This window comes from Anabrus simplex, chromosome 4 (assembly GCF_040414725.1).
Source record: "Anabrus simplex isolate iqAnaSimp1 chromosome 4, ASM4041472v1, whole genome shotgun sequence".
Classification (NCBI taxonomy): domain Eukaryota; kingdom Metazoa; phylum Arthropoda; class Insecta; order Orthoptera; family Tettigoniidae; genus Anabrus; species Anabrus simplex.
This window is the reverse complement of record NC_090268.1, coordinates 122199149-122220983: the sequence shown is the minus strand read 5'-3', so window position 1 is coordinate 122220983 and position 21835 is coordinate 122199149. Positions and strand designations below refer to the sequence as shown.

General features: G+C 37.6%; 2 long non-coding RNA genes across 2 annotated transcripts in view; one reads left to right on the top strand and one right to left on the bottom strand.

Moving 5' to 3' along the window:
• Window positions 1-9569, top strand: part of LOC136871682 (uncharacterized) — a 131056-nt gene extending 121487 nt beyond the window's left edge. Inside the window, exon 7 of the long non-coding RNA XR_011018038.1 lies at window positions 9486-9569. This is a non-coding gene — a long non-coding RNA (uncharacterized lncRNA). The remainder of the gene's footprint in view (window positions 1-9485) is intronic.
• LOC136871683 (uncharacterized) overlaps window positions 1-19933 on the bottom strand; it is a 44681-nt gene extending 24748 nt beyond the window's left edge. Inside the window, exons 1-3 of the long non-coding RNA XR_010859790.2 lie at window positions 19784-19933; window positions 9442-9665; window positions 5164-5334 (exon numbers count right to left, since the gene is read on the bottom strand). This is a non-coding gene — a long non-coding RNA (uncharacterized lncRNA). The remainder of the gene's footprint in view (window positions 1-5163; window positions 5335-9441; window positions 9666-19783) is intronic.
• Window positions 19934-21835: the final 1902 nt, after the last annotated feature.

Genomic DNA, 21835 nt, shown 5'->3' with positions numbered 1-21835 from the left:
ATAGGTATGCTGAAGGCTCGGTGAACTAGGCTGTTGTATGTGGCTCGTTTGTGGGACTGGGGGTGCACTGAATCTTGGCGAATGGTGGAGGCTGTTTGAGTGGGTTTTCTGAAAATTTTATAACTGAAAGAATCTGAGTTTCTAGTGATGGTTAAATCTAGAAAGTTGATTTTTTGATTTGATTCGGATTCTAGTGTGAATTTGATATGAGGATCAATATTGTTGAGTCTTAAGAGGGTGGTGGGTGCGTTAATTGATTTCTCATTCATGATTACAAAGACATCGTCGACATATCTGGCCCAAAAGAGAATGTTTTCGAATTCGTTGTCAATTTTGGTGTATTCGAGGAAGTCCAGGTATATTTCTGCTAAGATACCTGAGGCCGGTGACCCCATTGCCAAACCATTTTGTTGATATATGACATTGTCAAAAGTGAAGAAGTTATTGTCGATGATAAGTTTTAATATTGTGATAAAGTCTTGTATCTCTAGTTTGCTTAAGTGGCTGTTTTTGTTTAAATTGTTTATAATTATCGGAATTAATTTTGATACTTCCTCGAATACACCAAAATTGACAACGAATTCGAAAACATTCTCTTTTGGGCCAGATATGTCGACGATGTCTTTGTAATCATGAATGAGAAATCAATTAACGCACCCACCACCCTCTTAAGACTCAACAATATTGATCCTCATATCAAATTCACACTAGAATCCGAATCAAATCAAAAAATCAACTTTCTAGATTTAACCATCACTAGAAACTCAGATTCTTTCAGTTATAAAATTTTCAGAAAACCCACTCAAACAGCCTCCACCATTCGCCAAGATTCAGTGCACCCCCAGTCCCACAAACGAGCCACATACAACAGCCTAGTTCACCGAGCCTTCAGCATACCTATGTCCAATAAAGATCTAAAAAACGAACTCAACACAATCCGCGGAATCGCAAAATTCAACGGCTTCAGCAATCATTTTATAGAAAGGATAATCAATAAACACAAACATCGCCCAAAAACTACCCTCAAAAAAGAAATAACCAAACCTCTAACCTTTTCCACCTTCACGTTCAACAATGATATCTACAAGTTAACCAACATCTTTAAGAAACAAGGCGTTAAAATAGCCTTCAAAACCCACAATAAGAACATGAATGTTTTATACAATACTTCACACATCAACAAGACCAGCAGTTTTTTAAAATCAGGAGTTTATAGGATAAAATGTACCACCTGTAAAAAAACCTACATCGGGCAAACCGGGAGAAACTTCATTATCAGATACCACGAGCACACTAACGCAATAAAATACAACAAGTTTTCAGCCATCGGCCAACACATGCAAGATTATAACCATAATTTCACCAATATTGAACAAGACATGGACATCCTCGTATTAGCAAACAAGGGCCCTTTACTGAACATAATGGAAAATTACTACATACACCTAGACCAATACTTTAATGCCAGTCACAATCTCAATGAAATCTCAGAGAAACCCAACATACTCTTCGATCTATTTATCACTTTCCTCAGAAACAATAATGCAGCCAACCTAAACTCAATCCTAAATTTAATCAAAGGTACTTTTCCAAGACAATTACACTTTCTCCCGCACCCTTCAGCCCCACCTTAAGCCCTCTTCCTAAGCCATATTTCATTTCAATACAAGAACTTACTGATTTCCATGATTATAATTTTTACAACACCCCATTTATACTTTATTCTTTGTTAAAAACCTCTTAGTATGTATATTCCTTGTATTATTAACTATTACCATAACATCTCATTTCACTTGTTATTCTTTAAAATAATATTGTCTTAGGATTTCGCCACAAATGATCTTTGCTCCAATACGGCTGATGATGACCCCTAGATGGGTCGAAACTAGTACTGTATAATTTTGTAATTTTGTGAATATATTGTATTGAAAAGGTGGAAACATTTACGTTATTATTATTATTATTATTATTACTTATATATTATTCTCAGTTCAATACGGACCAAAAACATGAAATTCGTAACCATCAACTCACTATTTCGTCTTTCTTCCACCTGTTAGTGAATTTCACCACAATTCTTCGAACGTCCCCACCTCTTGACGGCAGATGATGAGCGACGTCAATCTCCTGAATACCCAAGTCAACCCCCAGTGCCCTGGCTGTTTGTATTACCAAGTCATACACGTTTTCTTTGGCCATTTCTGACATTCAACTGATTAACAAATTGTTCCTGCGGGTGTACTGTTTAAGGTCTTCTGACCCATCTAAAGCCTGTTTGGTATAATTGATTACACTCGCCAGAGATTTTTCTAATTCAGATGTTCTTTTCTTCAACTCACCTGTGAGAGTTTTGAACTTCTCAAACTGGTCATTTATAAATTCTGTTGCTTCCTTAATAGCACTGAGTTCGACCATGAACATTTCCACACCTTTTCCGGATCACTTCTTATCACCTCGTAAGCCTTCTTTGACATTCGTGTGCATTCCTTGTGAAAATTACGTCCACAATCCCCTTCACAATTAACGAGTTCTTCACAATTTCTCACTTTTTTACCGCATGGAGCACAAACATTACTAACCGCTGCCGCCATTTTAACAAATGGCAACGTTAAAGTTCCTTACATTTTCTCACATCTTTTTGAACACCATATCGTCCGCGAAAGTGACGAACTAGGGAACCTGTAGCTCTGAAGTTTTGGTCCAGATTTCATTATTTATAAAGACTACCTTCTGACAAAATCATACATCTGCAGCTCTTTTTGTTTGGCTAACACATAAAACCAATCATTAAATATAAAAATTCATTTGACATGAGTAATCACAACTTCTTTCAGTTCACCTAATTTGACAATTTGCACATTGTTAGTTTGCCAGAGGGGGAACAATATGTTTTCTCTTGTCTAACCGGCATGAACATCGCCATGATGAAAACTGACAAGCAGCAAAGAAAAAGCTAGCATCCCCCACCACAGTCTTATAAAAAGCAGAAAAAGCAAGATATATTTAGGTGTAGTAGGTTCTAGTCTATTCACATGAAACAGATACATCTCAAATGTTTATAAGACTTAGCTTCTATTATCGGCACACTTTTTCTGGATAGATTTACACCCTAGTGCTGAATCGGTAGACCTCGGCATTCTTCGAGATTTGTACTGGCAACCTTCGAAACACAAATTATGAATCTCCTATGCATCGCTGTGCGACATCTGGCATACACTTTACATACTAGTACTGTTGTTTACACAGCAAAAGCAAACTATAGAATTCATGTTAGGAACAAGATTCGCATCGAGAAATGTTACATAATGTTATATAATGTGTGTGCGACACAGTTGTTGGCTTAAGATAACAGTTTAGAAACATATCGATCATATCAATTCAATTCAGATTTTCATTCAGTTGGCAGCACTACCGGAACCGGGAGAGCTCCCTCCTTACTACTCACCCCAGTACATAATCTATCCAGAAAAAGTGTGCCGATAGTTTTTATTCACTTCACTCAGCGAGCTCAAATTTTGTGTCAGAAAGTGATTAACTTTTTATCTTCTGACTCATTCAGCTAAAAATAACTACCATAAATACTAGAACACACACGAACCCTCAAAGTGCCAGGTGCTCTTCTCTAATTGCATACATGCAGTACACCATTTCAGTTAGGATGGTGGACAGTTAGTTGTTTTCCTATTAATAAGCGTTTCTTGTGGTCCAAGTGCTTTTATCGCAGTTGCATGTGAATGAAAATGAACCGACAGCATATACTTTGATGCTTTGTGTGGTATAACTTGTTGGGAGGACACACTCCAATAATAAGCTAAAAATAAGTGGCCACGTATTGTGTATGAACAGTAAGCAGCAGCAAATGGCATCCAGTGACAATTCTACCTTCACCCTGATGCTGAGTATTCTACTACTAGCAGTTGCTGGCGATATCCAGGTGAACCCAGGATCTTAGCCTTAGCATCAACTACCAGAATGTCTGTAGAAGAAATCTCCGACTTTAACGGCACTCTGAATGACATGCAATACGACTGCGTATGTGTAGCAGTCCTGGCTACACTCTTCAATCTACAATAGTGAAACACTGCATGATAATTATGTTATTTTCTGCCAAGATAAGCAAAATATTACTTGCAAGAACAAGGGAGGTGGAGTTTTTAACAGCAGTGAATACTGCTTACGGTCCTGTGCAACGACCTGTGATAAACCACATCCCCTGGCCGAGCGGTGTACATTGTCTGCTGTTATCTGCCCCTGGATAAAGTGAAAATAATGCTCAGAATTCCGAGAAACCCTAGCTCGAATCAATCACGTAGCAAAACAAAATGACACGTATCGTATCCAGTGATTTCGATATAAGCCAGTTAGCCTGGGCCTCAAGATGATTTGGGATCTATTAATCCTATTCTTACCCATGTCAACGAGGAAGCCTGCTTTCTTTTAGAGATAAGCAATTTAGCCTTAACCAAAATTGAGGTTTTCCAACACAAGGAAATAACTTCCTGGACCTTGCTTTCGTGTCTGGAAAAGTCCCTAATAATACCCTACGTGAAGCAACAAAACAGTACCATCAAAACATTTTGCCCTTGAACTCTGACTTCATTTTTCCCATGTTCTCATTTACCACAGACTACAAAATCATTCGTATGGACAAGAGCAGACTTCCCTCACCTACAAAATCTCTTATCCTGCTGTCCGTGGAACTTGCTGGAATCCTGTTCATCCCTTGATGCTGCAGTTGACCTGTTTTATGATTTACTGCACAGTGCTCTTAAAGACTCTGTACCTTCCTGCATCATTAAGACTAGGAATCTTCCCTGTTGGTATGATTCTGAACTTGCAGACAAAACAGACAAAATGCAGACAGAGGAAAGATCAAGGAAACTAGCTGTGAGGTCCTCACTTCCCTCAGATTACATCGAATTCACAGTGCCAAGAAAATACAGATAAATGCAGCAGAGAAAGTACAGGGATTATGTTATGTCTGTTAAAGATATCAGACATCCACAAAGATTAGGTGACTAACCTCTATGATGATTAGTGAAGACAAGGAAATTACCTCACCGAAAGAACTTCTGGATAATTTTGGTTTCACTTTTTAAAAAATTAATTCATCTAGTGTTCCCTGTAATTATCACACCAAACAGTTCAAAGAAATTAACTTACCAGTGGCAACTTTGGCATCGGAAGTCTGCAACATCTTGAATTTGATGGATACGAAGAAGTCATGTGGTCCAGATCACATTCCAGGAATTTTGTTTTGCGAGTGTGCTGAGGAGCTGGCAAACCCACTAACTACGATAATCAAATGGTCTCTTTGTACAGGTAATTTCCCATCTGAAAGGAAGAAAGGATATGTTATTCCAGTCTTCAAGAAAGATAACAGATCTTTGTTAACTATAGACCAGTAGTTCTTTCATTTCCAAAGTAGAGATTTTGGAAAGAGTTGTACAAAACATTGTACAGTGCCGTCAGTGGTTTAATTAATATTAACCACCATGGTTTTGTCCAGAAATGCTCAGAGCCACCAATCTTGCTGTGTACTCCCACTTCATATCTAGCATGCTGGACAATTGCAAGCAGCTTGATGCCCAGTACATTGACTTTGCCAAAGCTTTCTACTGTGCGGCATAATGCTCTTCTAAGTTATTAGCATACAACATTCATGGAAGTTTGCTTGAATGGTTTAAGTGCTATCTTTATGACAGGAGGTATTCAATAAAATACAAGGGTCTCATTTCTCGTTCTTATCAGCCTATGTCTGGAGTTTCACACGGTTCACTACTGGGGCCTTTGTGTTTCCTTCTATTTGTTAATGATCTGCCATCCCAAATCCATTTGAGCAACTACCTGCTCTATGTTCATGACAAAATCTACAGGGTAATTTAAAAGATTAGTGACCGAATTGTTACAGTCTGCTATAAATAATATTTGTGATTGGTGCAAAAAGTGGTATTTAACCCTAAATATTTTGAAGTGCAGTGCAATATCCTTTATGAGAAAATCAAAGTTAATGTAATCAAGTATCATAAAGGGTCAAGAAGTGAAGTGTGTTACTAAAATTAATGATCTTTGTATTCTTTTTAGTAATCAAATTTGTTTATCTTTCAATAAACATGTGTTAAATATCATTAAGAAGGTATTTAAAACATTACATTTCCTCGAAAGAAATTGCAAGAATTTTATATCTGTTGTGTCATTGAAAACCCTGTATTTCTCACTTATAGAGCCTAGAGTACTGCTCTGAAGTGTGGATACCATCACAGCAATACCTAGTTAATGCCTTAGATCAAGTACAGATCAGATTCTCAAAATGGATCAGTAAAAGTATTTGGATATCAAGCAGTCAGATTATTTAGTACAAAGATGCATACCAAGTCTCTCAGAACTAGGCGCAGGTATGTTAATGCAAGTTTCATATGCAAATGTATCGGCAGTTTCCTTGATTGTCCTATTTTACTCCAGTTGCTACTAATTCCTTCTCGTAACACCTGACAGGCTGTCACCTTTTACTTACCAAGGTGCAGAACTGAATCACAGAGGAACTCATGATTCATGCAGGCCCTAAAATGCCTGAATAAATTTAGCAGGATGGTGGATGTATTCCACTCTTCAACATCTTACGGACACCGCATAGACAGAGTTCCTTGTCCTGTTCTACACATCTGGTAACCGAAAGTTATATTTCCTTTTATCTATCGGTCATTTCAAATATATAAACACTGTTTTCGTGTTTTCTTCTTCTGTATGTGTTTTCTAAATGTGTATATATTATATATTGCTTAGTGAGTAGAGTAAGTGCTGTTAATATTGTTATTCAAATTTATTATATTATCTAATTGAGAAGTATAACTCTTAATAAATTAAAACAAATACTCTGAAAACCATATTTTACCCATTTATGTAAGTACTAAATAACTTATTTAGTGAGTATCAGACCAACATTTTGAAAAACTAACTACATTTGTTAAACAAATATTCACTAAAGAAAAGGATAGAGTTTAAAAAAATGACCAGTACCATATTAAAAAAAATAATTTCTTTAAGGTTTCAAGAATACATAATCCATTCAGTGTAAATACAGGAAGGAAAGCACAAGAAAATTAAAATAATGTGCTGTGCTGCTCACACTTCTGTCTGCCTCTAAGCACTACTCTTAGTCATCTGAGATTTTCCTTTTCCTGCCAGGCCTCATAGGTCTCCAGAAATGCAGAAGTTCACAGCAGTGAAAGGTTAAAATTCAGGATTTGAACCCACAGTATCAGGATTAGGAATGTCGCATAACCAAATTAGAAATACCCACTGCTGGGCTTAATACAGAGGGGTTTGGTTCATCACTTGACAGGATACAGTTTTAAAAAATTCTAAATTTATTCATTGAGAACTCTATACCAATTTTATCCCCACATGATGAAATTATGGAAATAAAAGATAACTGCTCCAGCAGAAAATTTGGTTTTTAACTCAGTCATCCTTAAACATTTCTGAAATATTTTGCAGCAACTGAAACTGCAGGGAGAAGTTGGAAAGAACAGCTGACTTGCTATCTGCCCTGTGTTTAAATGAGTAATTTCCAGTTAGTGATAAATGAGTTATGAAAAGCTTAAGGGGAGTATAAATGACAATTTTGTTGAAAAAAATCATTTTCTGATTTTTATGCTAAAACATTTGGAATTTGCTGATTAATTTGGTGTGATTTATTAAATTTGCTTGATGAGAAGTATATTTAATCTAATTTAATGCGCAGGGCATTTTCAGGATTTCATAAACTATTTTACAGTAAACACTTAATATCTCAAGAACCATAAGGTCTAGAAGGCTGTGGTTTCATTTCAATTCTAATGGAAACATTGCTGCATAAGTTGGTGGGGCGGGCACAATAATTGGGTTTATTGTTTACGTTGTGCTAATCTGATATTGATCTTGAGTATATTTGATCATGACAAGAGCAATGTCTGCTAGACAATGCCATAAATCAACTATCAGAATACTATGGTCAAGCGATCAGAAGCAACAAAACTAACCTAAATGATATGAAAAAGGCTGTGTGGGCAACCTTTTTCCATAAAATATCAACAGATGACTAGCCAATCCACAACATTTGTTCTGGCGAGTGGTGTAAGTACAAAATAAGCTGAAGCAGCTGGAACTTTAGATAAGTTTACCCTCGAACTCTATACCTGAGGGTGTTATGTTGGCTATAAAGCCAGTTTATAGAGATTTGGCAAATCCAGATTACTGAAGGAATGACAGGGAAAACACAAAACGTAAACGAGTCATACAACGATGTAGTGTGGACAAAAGTACCTAAAAACGTATTTGTGGGGTACCGGTACCATACATTGAAGCTTGGTGTGTATGATGCTGTCATCATATTTAATGATTGCAATACTGGTAGACTGAAAGTCTTGGAGGAGCTAAGTGTGAAGACTGGTTGGAATACACGAGCCATACTGAAGAAACTGGACAAGGAGCACGTCGACAAGGCAGAACTAGGCCTAAAAATGTCCAAGGAGGCAAGATCTTTGAAGAGGAAGAAGATACACTCGTACAATGTAGGAGATGAAGACTACACAGTCCGAGATTTTTTACCGTTTTCATTGAAAAATGAGTTACAATCTAAATTTTTAATTGCAATTTCTGAAAAACATTTTTTTTTTCAGACAAATGACCCGTTATCTTCGGATCTATAGAAGATAGACTTTTGATGTTTTCACTGTTCATGTATAATACTCTTGTAATACCACACCTCTAGAATCAGAGATAACTTGTATATTTGAAGAAAATTTCACAAACATTTGACAAAAAAGTGTTGAAAAGTATATCCCAACTTCTAAAATATGTACTGCAATGAAACTCTAGGAGTATGTACATAAAGCATGTATAAATAATATTCAAGAGTTTCATTACCTTTCATCAAGTGGTAACTGAGAAAAGTGGGTCATGAAAATAGCAAATTTAACATTAGCGAGATAGGCCATTTGTATTCCCCTTAATCTTTTGCCTTCAAAGTTGTACTCTATATGAAAGTATTGGTGAAAGGCTGATATAACTGATTAAGTGAATGCCTGCAAGGTTATATCACTAAAATATCAATGTCATAAGTAACATTTGGCACTTCTAGGATTAAAGTAATTGCAAGCTACACAGTTCAATACAAGTGGCCTCTACTAAGGTTAAGCAATTCTCCAGCTCTCAAGGAACATATATTAATTTCAAATTCAAAGCTTATTTCTTAATGGAAAGAATACACACACCCATGGGTGAATTTAATCTCCAGTTAACAGATACACACCCCATCCCCATTCTCTCATTGAAACAAGAACGAACAGGTTTCATTATGTATATTTAAAACAAACTGGAAGAACCTACCCAGGGAATTACAAGTAAAGAGCTACTTCTAAAATTTATTAAACCATTATAAATCAAAATGAAGTAACAGACCTGTTTCTGTACAGAGAATGATTTCCCATCATAATTTGTTGCAGGTAACAAGTAAACAGCGTAGAAAACTTGGGACTACGGTGATTGTGCTTGTCTAGTCTGCTGTACCGATGGAAAGTATGTTGACACTAGGGCCTCTTCTGTTCTTCAGCTGCTTGATCAACCAGAAATGGACAGAGCTGAACATTCCACCTTCAAGGCATTGTCTTCAATGTCCAGTATAACTAGAAAATACAAGAAACAGAATTTAGACAACCAGTTATACTAAAAGGTGACTGAAGAATACATGGCACGCAGCAACAAGAAACTCTTCCTAAAAGCAAATATCTGACTTCTAACAAAGTATGGGAAAAAGTTGTTCCAAAGAAAGGCTATCAAACCAGACCAGTATACTATCTGAACAGTGCAGATTCTTGATCTGCACTAGTCTCTAAAAATTCAAGGGGTCAGAACCAGTGATAGCCATCTCCAGAACTGCATTTTCTGTTTATTTAATGTATCTGCTATTTGAGCTAGGTTCCATTCAGTGCCAGAGAACCTTATCTCTAAGAGAATTCTTAATTCTTCCACGTTCCTTACTTAAAAATAAAAAATTAGAGAAACATTATCACTATTTATGCATGGCTTGAATTGTGGGTACATGGTAATGCAAATTATCTTGCACGCTTCATCACAGGGCCATCTGAAGTTCTATAGAATTTAGGAAATCCTCATTGTTATGCTATACACACACACACACACACACACACACACACACACTCAAATAGAGATGTCTGTCTGCACTCTCAGATGACCACACAGATTTGGGAAATATAAAAAAATGCTTCTTTCCATCAAAAGAGGAGGAATTCTTAAATAGTAACAAACCCATATTACCACGATAAAAAGAACATTACAGACTATAAAAATTAAAATTATAAATTGAAAGGAAAAATACAAATGTGTGGATAAAATTGACAAAGAATCTTTCAGAACCATAATGGGTTTTAGATAGTCTTGTGTTAATCTCACAAAGATCATTGGATTCAAATAACTCAGTTTCTGCAGGTACCCACCTGTTTGAGTGATTATTCGCTACATTCACGTCTTTAACTTATGAATAAGATACCCTGAGTCCACCCAGCTTTCACTCCCATAAAGCAAAGTTGGTCTGAAAGCAGATTGTACAGATAGTTTTGTTGAGACACATTTCTTTCTTACAGAATAAACTGTGAGCTTACTGAATTACCTTTGCTGCAATCTCGCTATTCTACCATCCTGGGAGAATACACATCCTAAATAGTTGAAATGATCCACCTGTTCCAGCTTTATATTTCTAACTTGACATTCAATTCTTTGGTTTATTACCTTCTGACATCACTTAAGCCTTGGAAAAACTAATTATCCTATCGTACTCATCGCACAAAGTTTTTTATTATAATCTACATATGAAGATGCTGTCATTGACTCATTAGGCAATGCCACATATTTACATTTTACAACCTTATGAAAGGTGGAGTAGATCTCTAATCACTAGATTGGGTGCCAAAAGCCTAAATTCCAAACCTCTCTGCAGTGTTCATATGGAGTATTGAAATGAAATGTCGTATGGCTTTTAGTGCCGGGATATCCCAGGACGGGTTCGGCTCGCCAGGTGCAGGTCTTTCTACTTGACTCCCGTAGGCGACCTGCGCGTCGTAATGAGGATGAAATGATGATGAAGACAACACACACACCCAGCCCCCGTGCCACTGGAATTAACCAATTAAGGTTAAAATCCCCGACCCGGCCGGGAATCGAACCCGGGACCCTCTGAACCGAAGGCCAGTACGCTGATCATTCAGCCAACGAGTCGGACTTCATATGGAGTGAGGGCATATAACTGTTGGAGATATGTCGTTCAGTTGGGAACCTTAAGCCTTGAGCAGACCTCTAGGTGCTATTTAACAGGAGTAGTCACCGAGCTTGATAGCTGCACTCGCTTAAGTGCGGCTAGTATCCAGTATTCGGGAGATAGTGGGTTCGAACCCCACTGTCAGCAGCCCTGAAGATGGTTTTCCGTAGTTTCCCATTTTCACACCAGGCAAATGCTGGGGCTGTACCTTAATTAAGGCCACGGCCGCTTCCTTCCCTGTCCTAGCCCTATCCTGTCCTATCATCACCATAAGACCTATCTGTGTCTGTGCGACAAAAGCAACTAGCAAAAAAAAAAAAAAAACCAGGAGTAGTTTATGTGCCGGGGCCAGGTTTCCTCCCTCTCCCTACTATCATATATTACGTCATTCATCTCGTGTAACTCCTTTGATGAGGTTGACATCAGGAAGGGTATCTGGTCGTAAAAACTCCCTATAAATATTCATCACTTCTTACTCAACCTAGAGAGTAGCAGTGATTGGGAATTAGAAGTGGGAGGCACACAAATTTATAGACAAAGTACCCAGGTTTGAGGGATGTAGCAGGTAGGTGTGTGTGTGTTTTTATACATCAAAAGTGGAAGGAAAAATCTACCAATTGTAAGCTTTTTTGATGCTCTGAGCAAATTTTGACAGGTAATAAAAGTTCATAGTTTACCAACTTAAGTATGGTAATAATAGTCGAGTTTTTTATTCAATACCAATTATAGTAGAACTTTCAACAAAGGAACAATAATTACACATGTATTGCAATTAAATAGAAGTACAGCATGATTATACAACTAAAATTATGTAGTATTGGACAATGCACTAACAAACTAACACTAAAGAGACTGCCAGACTGATGAATACGTGCAGCAAGCGGGTGAATCATACCTGTGAGCATCCCTTTTGCAACAATATACCCCCAATACCTTTCCTCACAACACATGCTACACACTACTGTGCTGGTCTCCACTAGTTGCTGTGGCACTGTACGAATCTGTTATGTCACGACAAATGACATTTTGTGCATATTTCTGCTAAGAATTTTGGTTAATTAAAAATGAAAGAAATTAAAGGAAATGATTAGCTGATAAGAGAACAGGCCTTATACAAATTGCTTTTTTTAATAAATCCTGTAATCCCTAGTTTCAAAAAGCTAAATTTGGGGGAAGACTGCCCCGCCCCACAAATCGCCACCACTGTCAGAGAAATGGAACAAGGGTTCGACATGCATACACGAAAGGTGAAGTAGATGTCCAAGTTTCAAGAGTCAGCAACCGTTTATCACTATCTGTTCTACTCCCTTCTATATATTGGCGGTATAAACAGTTACAATTTAAAGTCGAGAGGATGAACCAAAAACTGTGTCTGAAGACTTTCTACAGAATTAAGCAGAGACTACATGGAGTATTGTCTATCACTTGGATGCATTCCCCACGGCATCAAAATAAGGCTCCAGTAGTTTCTAGGGGATCAGCAATTAAATGAGAACAGCAGTAATGGAAAGTATTTGCTTACTGTGGAAGAAAAAAGAACTAAGACCAAAACAATGAGTGTGCACTGTTTAAACTGCATTTGCACAAAACCATTTTCTCTTCTCTGGACTGTACACATGGAAACACCAAGGTAAAGAACTAAAAGAAGTTCTCAGCTATTGATGTGTTGATATAAGAAGTTACATTGGCAAAAATGTTATGCCGTACTAAGTAGATCTTACTTGTGTAGATTTTTTTAATTAAATACTGTACCATACTTCATTTCCACTCTTGAATTTTTGTAATATGGTAATGTATGTGTGTGTGTATATATATATATAATGTATCGAGTAACCAAAATGTACGCATTTTATTTTTTATAGGTTTACTGTTTTATGTTCTAGTGGCAAAATATATTTGCTAAAATATAAAAAAAGCATTAAGAGAATCCTAAAAACTAACTACAGTAAATAAATACAAAATAAATGAAAGCAACAATGTCCATTTTAGAGTAAGATTTCACTCTAATGTAATAGTGGTCCTCGCGGGATAAATGATTCAGTAGACCAGAGATGCTCACGCTGAGAATTCCGCCCGACGAGCGCCCAGCATTGGAAGCGGGTGGGCAGGCAGGCGATGAGCGTATGCTATTAAATCACAGCGACATTCTGGTTACGTCACAGGCCATGAAGACTGGGCGAAATTCTCGCAGTCACTCTCGATCACTGTGGCAATACCGAAAGAAAGAGGGCAGAAATCCAGCTCATTTTCAATTTACGTTGTAAGAAATAATGTTCATTGCAGTTTATATATTTTGACTGGATACAATGGAGAGTTTGGCCCACAACTTCAAATATATAATGTATGTAATGAATTAAAATTTTCACCATTACATTTTAAGGGGTGGTTTAGAAACATTTCTAATGTGATTCGGAGTTAAGGTGGATAAGCTGTGGCTTGTGGTTGTTTGGGTTTAAATTATCAGATAAACTTTCCAACAATCCAATCAGGCTGACCAGGAATAAAATCAGTTAGGTTATGTATTTGAAGGGATACTGTACATCTGGTTGATAAATTGACGTTGTTGTACTTTAATCTTGGATAATAAATATCTATGTCCTCACTCGTGATGAAACTCCCTCGCCATTTAGAGGCTAGCTATTATCATCGGATGCCTGTTAAATACTATTTTCAGAAATTCAGTGAACAGGGAAACACACAATACTGTGCAAAATCAAACGGTAAACTTGTTGAATTAGGTGATTTTATTACTTTTTGGTAATGAATAATAGAAATTTTACTTCTTTTTTAAAATGGAAATACTAACATTCCCATCCAAAGAATTGTAAATTTTTGCTTGTACGCTTAAACCCTGTATCTTAATAGATTGAAACAAAAATTGTAACTTGACAAGTTTTCTTCAAATAAATAAAACTGGCTATTTATATTGAGCACAGTATAAATCAAACCCGAGTACCCTGAAAAGGTCTTTTCTTGTGATTATAGCATTTTATTTTAAATACTGTATCCCAATCAGCATTTCGCTGAGTCGTGGAGGAGAGCTTAGTTATCACAATCTAAAGTCACTTCTCCCTTCCGTGCGAAGTGTGTTCTCTCGCTTCACTGTGACGTATGCATGCTACTTAAGCTGCCCGCATTTACGTCAGGCCAGCCCCGCCGCACTGGACTAGCCTCAACAGGCGCCCAGCTGAGCACCTCTGAGGTAGACCTATCTACGCATTAGGCGCCATCTAACAGTACTGGAGTGATGCCATTTTCAGCAAAATAGCCATTTAATACATTTTCAAATTAAGCAAAAACAGTAGGCCTATTTAAAGGGTTTGTCATTTAGTAAATTTTAATTTCCTTACAAAAATAATGAGTCTAGCTCACCTGGTGGCCATGATAGTTAAGGCATTTAGTCCAAATGGTTTGCCACTGATTTGTTAGTTCCAATCCTGTAGGTCCAAAAACTTTTCACAATCAATGTTGGCCGGTAGGGTTGAAGTGGTGGTATACAATTTCTTTTCACGAGATTGCGTGCCAAAAGCCTGGACTTCAATTCCAAACCTCTCCGCAGTGGTCAGAATACAGAGCGAGGGCATACAACACTCCTGAAATTCATCCAGATGGAGACTAATGCAAGCCTTGAGCAGACATCTTGGTGCTATTCGACAGGAGTACACCAAATGCTGGTACGTGGATTCACCCTCTCCCTACTATCATACTGTGCATCACGACTATAGATGGTCGATAAGTCACAGCCTGTTACTTTGTTACCAATACTTTTGTCACCGATATATCAGATACACTGTCACGGAAGCATCTGTGACAAAATATTGTTTAAGTTGTGTAACCTACTTGTGTATCTGCTGTCGCTCAAGGTCTATATCCGTTTTTCATTTACCAGTTACCTATGGCAATATTAAAGGTGTTAAATCATACATTTTATCATAGTATATTTATGAGCACACAACAGAAAATCTACCTAGCAACTCTATACGACAATAGCTACGTAGTGCGAATCAGATCAGTCCTCAGCTGGCAAATGAAGCATGTTTGAATAAATATTTTTTTGAAAAGTACTTGTCTGATTTCCAAAATAATCACAGTGCTGAAATTGTAATTTAAGGCTATGGTGTACAAAATAGTATGGTACCATAAAAAAAAAAAGAAGGTAAGTTAGTACCATGATCTCAAAATATTATCATGACAGTACTTTAAGTCTGATTATTAGCCTTTTGGTACCATTACTGAAACTGAAAACAAAAGGTCTATCTTTAACCATTCACAAGTTATTTGAGGTGGACAACTTTTCCGAATAACCCTGTATATGGAAGGAATCTTCGTATTAAGTTCATAAATTTATTACTTTTAAACCTACGGTACATTAAGTACGGTACTGTAAATAATTGGTATCCCAGAGACATGACACGGGTAATAATCATACTCCGCTTGATGTGAAGATGGGAAACCACGGAAAACCATCTTCAGGTCTGCCAACAGTAGCGTTCAAACCCAGTATCTCCCAAATACTGGGTAGGCCCAGTAGCGGCGACTAAGGGGGGCGATGGGCAGTCGCCCTCCCCTCCCCCCCACTTTGTAGAGAAAACATTACTTTTCCATTTTAGCTGGCTGGGACTATGAATTATAGGAATTATTAAAAAAACAATTTGTGCAAATTTGTAATTATCAACAAAATTATTATTGAAAATACGCACAAAATGTTCGTCGCGGCTAACAGATTTGTATAGCACCACAGCAAGTAGTTGAGACTGCAAATGCTATGAAGAAGGGTCACAGGGATTTTTTTTTTTTTTTTTTTTGCCAGGTATGATTCACCTGGTTGCCGCGTGCAATCGCCAGTCTGGCAGAATCTAATATTGTCTGTTTCTTAGAATGTAGTCAAATACTCTTTTTTTTTAATGTTATAATCACTCCATACTTCGACGTAATTGTAACGTGTATAATATTGTTTCTTTGGTGAAAGTTTTATTGTATAGTATTTAATGAAAATCTCAAAATATTATTGCCGCACTTAAGTTAGTAAACTGTCAACCTTTACCTCTGTCGAAATTCGCTCAAAGAGCATTAAAAACTAATCATTTTGTAGCTTTTTTGTTCAGTTTTGATGTGTATAACCCTCCCCCCCCCCCCTCCGCCGCTATATTCCACAACCCGGCTAATTTCCGTTGCCTGTATATTTTTCCCCCCACCACCCTCAATTTCTAATACCCAATCGCCGCTACTGGATAGGCCTACCAGGCGCACTTAAGCAACTGCGGCAATCAAGATCGATATACCTACCGCTGGTTAATTTATTGCGCATCATGTTAACCTTTTCCCTATGCATTATTAAAACGTCAAATTATAAATGTGAATATTATTTTTCCCCCACTTCTAATGTCCCGAATCTTCCGAAAAATACTACCCGACATTATCATATCAACTAGAAGTACGGTATTTCCATACTGGCCGCCCGCGACCAACGAGTGACCGTGACTATAATCAATGCTCGCGCTTCCTGTGACTGAATCGCAGATAAAAGTCATCTTTTTGTGTCACAGATACGCCGATCACATTCTGAAATATCATCTAAGCTCATCTCTGATCACAATAAGACGTCAAGAAAGCCTTCCTGTCGAAAAAATTTCCTACTATATCTTCGTTGCTTGCTACGAAGATTATCTCGTTTCATACCAGACCCATTGTACTGTAACGTAGAACGTCGCTCGTCCCAATTTTTCTCCCAAGGGAATGTATTCTGGTATCATACAGTTCCTTTTAATGAAGTTTGAACACTGCCTGTTCGATCTGCATCTGATGACTGCTTAAGCAGTGGTTTGAATGGGGAAGAAAAAAATGAATATAACTTGCAGAACAGTGAATGCAAATACGCGTAGTACATTTCAACTATATAATTTTCCTTATCCGTGGGCTGTGAATACCCTATAACATTTACTTCACACTTCCACAGCTAAGAGAATTTGAACACACTATGGAAACTTGCGGAATGAGAGTGGTACTTCGACAGGAGGTATTTTTCTTAGCAACAGCCTCCAAATTTTAGAGTATTCGCTGATGGATTAATTACCGTTCTTGGCATATACTAGGTGCATTTTAATTCATTTACAGCACCCCGTAACAAGAGCTACAGTCTGGAGTTGCGTTTATTAAGAAGTCATTCTGTAATCTTAAGAGGAAAGTAAAGGCCCGCTCCCACCTAGTGGAACGGAATCGAATCGAACCGAACTTGTTTTTAACATGTGTTTAAATGGGAGATAGAGATGGCGATCGCCACGAGTCGAATCGAACGGAACAGGATTCTCTGCCAAGAATATTTTTCGACTAGCGGAGCGGAATCGAACAGAATTATCAAGATTCGTGCAACTTCGTAGACGGTCGGGTTGAGTCGAGATGTTTAGGACGACCGTTTGGCGGCAAGCCGGCAACGGCAAATGTGTATCAGCTTCAGCCGGAGAGTCAGCTGTTTCTTGGATACGGTCGGAAATGTTCTGTTTTGTGATCGTTTATTTAACATTAATACTAGACACGGAAAAACGTATTTAGTTCAAAAATATAATTTTCTCTACTATAAGACCCACGAGCATTACTCTAACAACGTAATAAATAATGCCTGGGAGGATATAAGCAAGGCTATGGAAAACCAAACTTATTAGAATATTCAATTTTGTGGTAGGTTACTGTAGTCTGTATACAATTTATTTCATAATTTTTGTTGACATCACAAAATCATGTTATGTCGGAGTCCACATACCGTATAGCAGTACGATAATTGACATCGCATCTCACATAGGATGTACCGTATCTTTTAAGTGTTTATTGTGAACGATTTCGTAAGTGGCATTCCCAAGGTTTCAAACTGTCGTATGTCTGCTGTGCGGTTAGGGTTGCGTAGGTGAGTTTTCATTCGGGAGATAGTGAGTTCGAAACCCACTGTCGGCAGCCCTGAAGATGGTTTTCCGTGGTTTCCTCATTTTCACACCAGGCAAATGCTGGGTCTGTACCTTAATTAAGGCCACGGTCCTAGCCCTTTCCTATCCCATCGTCGCCATAAGATCTAGCAAATTGCAATAATAATAATAATAATAATAATAATAATAATAATAATAAAAAGGAATGTTGAGGCTACCTCGATTTATGATTTCATCCTACCACGGGACTCAATCTACTGCGTTGAAATGGTTTTAAAAAATGATCACGGCCTCCCATTGCATCTGATGTAGCATTTCCTCCTGTAAAATTGAACTTTTCTGTTAAATTCTATTATCTGAAATAGTTGTTGAAATTGCAATACAGTAACTCTGAATTAGGCCTACCATCGAAACTTAGCTTCATCGCGCATTCAACATTCAAATAAGTTTGAGTACTCTTCTTTCGGCTCTCTTCTTAATTTCATTCACCCAGAAACTTCTCCGATCTCAGAATTTTCTACCTTCTCACACCTTCTGTCAGACTGTCCATTGCAAGCCAGTGAAGTTTCCCGTAGAATCCCGTTCGATTCTGTTCCGCTAGATGTGAGCGGTCGAGTGGAAATTTCGGCTGTTCGGTTCGATTCGATTCCACTAGGTGGGAGCGGGCCTTAAGCCTGAAAAGTGTTTACGCAAATTATCAAACCTCTCTTAATATATTTTGGCCTAGCATTAGGTCAGATAGCTCGGTATTTTAAGTACCGGTAAGGACCTAAAACATGTAGGATGAAAAGATACTCAGGATAAGAAATGAATGCTTTATGTTCTGGGATCTAACCATGTACAACTTCCCAATCGTGTCTAAGTAAAATGAGTTCCAAATGAAACTGTAAATGTACTGTAGGCCAAATTGTTCTAACTACAGAAAAGGTACCTAATTTAATGAAGGTATTTTGGGGCTATAGTGAAATATTTTTAGCAACCATTCGCAAAAGGAGTAATCATAAAATACTTTTTACTGTCCTACAAATGAACGCTGTTAAATCTTAATACGAAGCGGCAAATCAAAACTTAAGAAAAAGTTACGAGAATGGACAGTACCGTCCCTAATAGAAGTACGATGTTTCAACATATAATTCTACTGTAACGTGTTCCTCGCAATTTTCACAAGGGAACGTCTGGTTCCTTTTAATTAAGTTTGAATGGGGAAGAAAAAAGAGTAAAATGCATAGGTATATAACTTACCGAACAGTGTATGCAAATACACGTATTTTTCTACTCCAGATATAATTTCTGTAAATAGGCTATACCTAACATTACCTGCCTCATAGCTAAGGGAATATTTCCTTAAGTTCCAATTACGTTCCAGTTGGTACCAATTTAACACATACGTAGGCCTATTCAAATTCACCACGTTCCAGCTTTCAACCTCGTGACAGCGATAAGTTTTGTAACTAAGCATTATTTTACAACCTTCAACAGCTAACGTTAGATTATATTCAATCATCCGTAAGACTTAATACAGTATTATTCATTTATATTCATATCATAGCCTTACCTGTCTCTCCTTGTTATGAATACGCTTTGGACAGACTCTTAGCACTTGCCGAGTTAAACAGACTGCGTCGACTCCGAAGCTGCAAGTGCAAAACTGCAAACCACTTGCTGGGACATGATCAAAGAGGATGGATGTGACGTTCCTCCCAGGCCTGGCTCCAAAGAGGATGTGACGGTTGCGGCTCGTCACGGTTAAAACAGGATCGAGACGGCGGTGGCTGACCCTAACCAAATACTGCCTGCTCGATCTGCATCCAATAGCTAACCAGCCATCGGGTGCAGATCGAGCAGGCAGTGAGTGCATTGCTCATTTCCCAGCAATCAGACCCTTCGGTTGAAAACAACGAGCTAGTCCCCTTTCTAGCTCCTTGGTTGAAAACGTTCGGATAAAAACCATATTGCTTTTAGATGCAGAAATTCGCTTACCGTCAAGCCTTGTCTGAACAATGCCTTTTTTTTTAAAACTTGTGTTAAATTGTGAAAGGAAACATAGAACGAGGAGAAACTTACACTTCGAAGCCGCATACTGAACTGAGCAGTGTGGATGGATCTGTGAAATTTTCGAACTCTTTTCCACTCTACTGGATCATTTAGTGATTTCTGATGAAATCATCAAACGTGTTACGTGAATATCAATATTTCCATATCAGTAATGCAGATCTCGTTAGGAGGAATTCCTGGTAAAACATTTTTTTCCACATTTCATCAAGGCACTCGCAGATTCAGACTATGTTGCATTTAAGGATTGAAGCTCCAGGCTCTAATTGTTGAAAAACCTAGGCCTCGAAGCTCTAATAATAATTTTTGGAAAGTCCCTGCTCTTTGAGTACTGGACACTAACGGAATTAATAACAATTGGACAGACCTATTTCTATAAGGGGGAGATAAATAGTTCCTAGAAATAGAAGGACCGTTATGATATGCTTACTTATAATTATTTGATGTACCTTACACCACAGTCTATGAGTCTAATATATACAGTCGCGAAGCTCTAATGAGAGGAAGGTTCATCCACTTGACAGCTGGAGCGACACTAGCACCTCTAGCGGCGAGGTAGAGGCAACTTACTAGCAGACAACAGGGAATGAATTACCACTACAGTCTAAAATGGTCATAACTTCTCAAAATCAAATCAATATCTCTTTATTTGCAAATGAGGTGTCTACCTCAGTGGCAAATGGTACACTAAAATACATTATTGTCAAGCACTAAATATTAAATTAACAAGAGAAGAAAATTTTTCCTATAATACAATATTATACAATTTACGCTAACAATGTTTTCTATTAAACACACAGCTCATCCTTAATAAATTTATATTGTTTACAAAATTCTACTTATAATATCTCCTGTACTACTTACAAATATAGTCAACTGATATACAGTATGTGGAATTACTTCAAATGATACTATACAACTAGTATAACATTAATATTTACATTGCATTTATTTATTTCCTTTTTTTACCCGTTCTGGATCCTAAGTAGCATAACGACCTGCTGCGTCTTAACCAGAGCCCCTTTTGCCACCACTTTTCAGAGTTCCTGAAGGGCCTTCACAGCTACCGTAGCGGTCCCAGAGCCCTCGAAGTCCCCACTGTACTTCACCCCTACAGGCAGTCTCCTACTTTGACTGTCCAAACTTCTGAACCATTCATGCAAATACTGTCCTGACAAGGTTGTTGTAATCCTTATGAAATGGTGGAGGAGGTCAAACAATTTATTTCGATGAGGAGTTCGAGGATAATATCGAAATACTTATTTAATCTTAAGGAGTTATGTTTTTTTTTTACCGCGAACTATAACTTAAAATCGCTTCTAGAGGGCAACCGGTAATCCTCATATTGATGATGTACATATTTTATATATTGTATGTGTTTATATGTTCAACCATTTACTAATTATCTTATATACACAAACTATATTTTGATGTGTAAGTGCCCGCCAGTATGTAATGTCCTGTACAATTCCTATGTATGAGCCTGCAGCTCGTTAGAATTAATTGAAATAAATGAATGAATGAATGAAATAGGTATACACCATCGCAGAATTTT